The sequence below is a fragment of the Lytechinus pictus genome, chromosome 10 (assembly GCF_037042905.1).
Source record: "Lytechinus pictus isolate F3 Inbred chromosome 10, Lp3.0, whole genome shotgun sequence".
NCBI lineage: Eukaryota > Metazoa > Echinodermata > Echinoidea > Temnopleuroida > Toxopneustidae > Lytechinus > Lytechinus pictus.
The window spans coordinates 4266670-4272541 of NC_087254.1; the positions used below are offsets into that span (position 1 = coordinate 4266670).

A 5872-nucleotide genomic window follows, 5' to 3' on the forward strand; every position below is an offset into this window, starting at 1 on the left:
CGTTTTCTCGCAGGTTTTTGTTTAACTATAGACATTTTGTCCGACGTGTCATCGTGTCAGGCTCCCTCAAAAGTTTTTGCTCATGCAGTACGCTCCAGCGCCAGGGCACGGAATAATCGTCCCAATGATCATTATAATCTATACTTGCACATATAACAGACGACTGTGTTTATATCGTGTCCACAACAATAAGAAACTACCGTTTTGCATGACAAAGCTCTAGCGTGATCGTTCCTCCGACAGTGACCAAACATCCTTTTATTCTCCACCGAGCAAAACTCTATAGACAATTGAAATCCATTCTTCAGCTATAGGGTATATACGTCATGTACTTTCTTGGATGATAGACTCTGCATGGGTGCCGCCCGGGGGGGGGGGGGGGTGCAGGCTAGGGTCATGCATAGTGTTAAATTTAAACCTCTCAAATACTCAGAACGAAGGGAGAATTTATATCATATTGATATTTCTCTTTTAGTATTCATGCATGTCCTGATGGATTATTCATCCAGGAGAAGTTTTATTCTGTTCGCTATTAGATATTTATTTTTCTTTGATCAATTGCATTTGGTGACAGAAATATAGGGCCAATTATTTTTTTAACATCGATTGGACTCAGAGCCCATCAGTGACCCATACGGCTTTATAGGCTTTAGTATAAAAACCTGTATTGTAATGAATATACGGGCTTTATTTTGCTTCGAACGATTTGAAATTACTTCCTTTGGAGCATTCCTCAAATGATCCCATCTTATCATTTTCTCTCTTTTAAAGAAATAGAATATAGAAGTTATTCCCCATGGCGGGAAAAGATTTATTTATTTATTTATTTTACACCCCATATCTACTCCACCCCCTAAGAATGAGAAAAATACACCAGCTATATATGCCCATGATGAAAACAAGTGATCTGTTTGCAGATATCAGTGGTGAAAACACACTTATCGATGACATCACTGCATGGAAACAAAAAAACTTATCGATTGGTGCTTCCATGCATGCATGCCTGGCTGCTCTTCATGAACAAAAAAAAAAAACTAAAAACTAAAATGGCGTCGTCCTGTGACAGCAGGCGATAGGGTCCTGTATCTGTTCTCCATCTCAGAATAAGAGTAGAGATAGTATCAAAATCATTTGATTTGATTAGTATTTTGTCGGATCGGGTATATTGTGAATTCTAACTTGAGCCTTGTTGTCTGTGGTGAAGGGTCCCGTGAAGGGTAAATTATTATGGTGGACAAAATGGACTGAAACCTTGGCAGTTTAGTGTGATGAAGATCTTCAAGCTGCTGCGTTCCTTGGAACCATTGATCTATATCGTTACCGAATAAGGAGTAATTGGAATTTATTTGGAATATTATATACCGGTTTTGATGAATAAGGGGAACAAGTTACCCCCTCTCAATATTGAGTTGGAGAGACAGAGAGCCCCTCAACCGGTGACGACAAACGCTCTCGGAATAGAACATCATATGCCCCCATCGAGACTGATGGCACTGGGTACGGTTTTTTTCAGTGGTTAATGCGATTGTTTTCATACAAAATAGGCTATTGTCCTTTTAAAAGTTTGAAAAAGTCAAGTCCACCCTAGAATTGATTTGAATAAAGAGAGGGAGAGAAAAAAAAGAAGAGAGAATAATGTTTAAAATTTCATCATTTTCGGACTTCAAATATGAAAGTAGAGTTTGAAATATCGCTTCATTAAAAAAAAAAAGAAGTTGTTATAAGGGCATATATTTTTTGGGTTTAAATTTTTGCTGATTTGAAAATAAGGACACTTTTGAGTGAGCTGAGCACTACACAAAATGTTAAAACAATGTCAATTCCATATAAATTTGTTTGGCATGACAATGCGGAGAACATATAAGTGGGCGATGTCATCGGTCCACTTATTTGCTATACACTGACCAGGGGGTCCAGGATGCCTGCGAAAACTGTTTTGTAAAATTAAGCAAAACCTTACAGAATATCATAACTTTCTTACTTTACATTCAGTTTTGTTGATTATTTTTTATAGCTTTATGCTTGTTTGATTTTGTTTTTGGTTTTTATTCAAATCAACTTTTTGTCGGGGTGAACTTGCTCTATGTGTGGGTAATGCCGTTTTCAAACAAAATATTATAATCATGGTCCTTTCCGAACTTTTTTTTTATTCAACGCATTTCTGAAAGACATATTGCCGACAACGAGTGATCAGTTGAACTTTGGATTTACATATAGTAATGGGCTCCGTAATCTTAGCGATTTGATCGTGCATGGAGCTGGTTTCACTGATGGAATTGATTTTTGGCAGCCCAAAGATCAATCAAATATCCTTTATGATTGATGCGGGGTATATACATGTAGGTTGCATGCAGGGCCGAGCCAAGAACAATTAGGCGGTTAGGTTATTCAGAAGAAGGGTGGGGGTACATGTATGAGAAGCAAATTATTTTGATCCCCATTTCTCCTGTCATTTCACTCGCTATTCCTTTATTAGTTTTATTACCCATTTCTCTTTTTTTTTTAAATTTGCATTATAGGGCCTACTCTGAAAGCATTATGTAATCCAGCCTTTGGCTGCAAATTTGCTTTAATAAATATTATGCATATCCATTGGACAAATCATTATCATTGCTCGTGTCTGAGCTTATAGAAAAGGTTATAGGCCCATACCATTTTCCTTGTAAAAGCATCATGATTGACAAAATGTTCTTATGTTTTAGCTTATATCGACAATTTTTTTATAGCGTATAGGCCCCTACTCAGTTTCATTAGAAGAACCTGTAACACTCAATACACTCTCATTTTGTCAATTTATTTATTTATTTTATTTCTTAAAGTGATATCTTAGATTATCATAAACAGAAAAAGAACAAAAACACTGAAGGTTCTGATTACAATGAAACAAATAATACGCAAACTTTAGGACAAAACTCATATTTTGCGTTGTAACAAAAGAAAATCGACAGATTATGTTCAAAGTTATGCCTAGCTCCAATTTCTAAACTTACAAATATAAGGCGATATACTTTTCCCTCGAAATAAATGATTGACAAATCTGTTCCAAGTTATGCAATTCTCTTTTCTGGGTTTTATTTTTAACAGTTTAGTGTCAGGGGCAATTGTAACATGCAGGTGAAGGGTGAAATGTTAAATAAATGAAATTATTTTTTGGATATTCTGTTAAATCATCACAAATTTGTTTTTTTTAATTTATTGTTATATTAATTTTGCCCGAGCTATACGCTAAAATGTGAAAATTAGAGTGAGCGAAGCAAGCAAACGAAACAATTTATGTGCTTGTTGCGTGATTCAGGAAATAATCAAAAGTTTATCGTGTGGTATTCAGGACTTGTCTGAGAGATTTGTACCCCTTTCATTTTCCATTTTTGCTATGATATAGAAATGCATATTCAATTTCCTTGAAATTGAGGCCTGTATATTTGTTATTTTTCTTATTTTTTCATGAACAACAGACTCGTTTTAATGTTGTTTCGATATACCGTACCGTAATCGATCGGTACGGTACGGTAATTACAGATCCGGAAGTTGTCAAAACTTCGAAAAGTTCGCGATATAGTGTAAGATTGTTCCCTGATTGCGAACTTTTTAATTTCTTCTTTACAGAAGATCAAGAGTTGGACAACATAGCACCAAATACAGATGATCTCTATGGATCTGGATCGACAAAACAGGCATCAAATACTCCTGCAACTGTGACCAATATTGAGGTAGAAGAAGAGTTGAAAAATTTAGATAACAACAATCCACCTCCTCCGGCCCCAGCAGCGGCAGCCAGCATGTCGAACGCAAATGGACGGCCGTTGTCCCGGGCCCGGCCGGTGTCGAGGGTCAGCCTACACCACGGGCACATCGATGCGGCAGTGGAATATGAAATGAATAAATACAAGGACGATTTTTCAGAAGATGCAATGGAAAAGAGGGCCAAAGTAATCAAATCCGTCCCTGCTACCCTTGACAGAAGGCGAAGTATAAGGTAAGTAGATCTTAAACAAATGAATTTCAAATTCTTGAAGAAAATAAACAGAGTCAGAGTGCAAGTCAGCAAGAAGTTTAGTTTTTTAGTTTGATCTGACTCGGTTTGAAGTTGAATTTCACTTGAAACTTGAATAAAATCTGCCAACTTTTTATTGAATGATGGTTGACTCTGACAAAGCTAAGATTAGTTAGGCCTAATTTCCAGCTACATGTATACCCATTTTCATTTTGAAATCTAGTCTCCAAGTTCAAATAAAAGTTAATGAAATAGATTTTCTAAACTGTTAGTAAACATCAAATAATTCTTAGGCCTAGCCTACATACATGTAGTACATGAACAAACACCCCCCTCCAAAAAAAACCACCTATTTGTTTTCATGTCATGAATCAAATCAGGGTGTTTGGAACCAGTAGGTGTTGATTTGTACAAACACACGCTTGTGCACTGAGAGTAAATAGAGGTGGAAATAGGGAACCAATGGCAATGTGTGTGACTGAATAAAGCGCCAGGGCTTGGTTGGTATTCTGAAAATTGTTTTAACTTTTCTTGTAACTCAGCAAGATAACAGCTCGCTAAAATTCTCTTAAATCGGTATTCTGAAAATTGTTTTATCTCTGTATAAAAGGACGTCCCCTATTTTATCTCTGAAACGCCTAATATTTTATCATCAACCAATCATTCAACTTTTTACATGTTTTGGTCAACCAATGGAAGCGTCCCTTCTAAAAAATAATTAAGCGCATTGTTGACATGCGGCGTTATTTCCTTTGCACCACCGACGCTTATGCTTATATAACCCAGAGAGCTCCCGCCCGCGTAGCGGGCGGGAGCCCAGAAGCTTACCGTGTATTTTACCATTGTCACCGGACTAGGGTGATTTATGGTCTAAATATTTCTCCAAATGAATTGTGAAAACGGAAAGTATACAATTACCACGATTATATGGATGAAGGTCTAACGAGTGGCAGATTCCTGACATCTGGGCACAGTCTGGAACCTCAAAAAAACGAAAAGTTCTCTCCTTCTACCCAGTCTCGATCGGCCATTTTGTTACGATTTTTAACAAAAATGGCCGATCGAGACGGGGTAGAAGGAGAGAACTTTTCGTTTTTTTGAGGTTCCAGACTGTGCCCAGATGTCAGGAATCTGCCACTCGTTAGACCTTCATCCATATAATCATGGTAATTGTATACTTTCTGTTTTCACAATTCATTTGGAGAAATATTTAGACCATAAATCACCCTAGTCCGGTGACAATGGTAAAATACACGGTAAGCTTCTGGGCTCCCGCCCGCTGTGCGGGCGGGAGCTCTCTGGGTTAATGCTTATACTACGCTACTGTGCTAAAATACACTTGGCTTTTCTCAGAGTCATATTTTCTCTGAAAAGATTCATCATCGGGAATGCCAATTTTCAATTGCTGAAAAGTCTACCAATCCGTCGTTATAACGTCTTTGGAATGTCTCTTTTTGTAAAATATGATGTTCCTGTGTGATGCAGCAAGAAAATATTATTGATGACCAAGAAATATCGCATTCAACATTAAGGATACAATAGGCCCCTACCTCTTGTAAATTTTCTTGTATTTTGCAAGGAAGTTAACAGAATGCAAAGATAAGAGAATTTTTAGAATACCTTTTATCTTGATATGTTATCTTGCGCACAGAGATATATGCGCCGTTTTTAACTTTACGCATCATTGTAACTCTGACGTCATAAGCGCTTTGTAAAAGTTACAAGAAAATTTACAAGAAAAGATACAAGAGTTTTCAGAATACACTGTACAGATTTTATTGTAACTCTAAATATACAAGAATATTTCAGACAATTTTCAGAATACGGCCCCTGAGCTGCATAAAGTGAACTGTTCAACTGTGGTTCCCAATTACATGT

At 37.0% G+C, this 5872-nt stretch overlaps 1 long non-coding RNA gene across 1 annotated transcript; it reads left to right on the forward strand.

Moving 5' to 3' along the window:
- The first annotated feature begins 1047 nt into the window (after window positions 1-1047).
- On the forward strand, window positions 1048-3977 carry LOC135155832 (uncharacterized). Its single transcript, XR_010294964.1, has 2 exons — window positions 1048-1497; window positions 3607-3977. It is a non-coding gene; the product is annotated as an uncharacterized LOC135155832 (long non-coding RNA).
- The last annotated feature ends 1895 nt before the right edge of the window (window positions 3978-5872 follow it).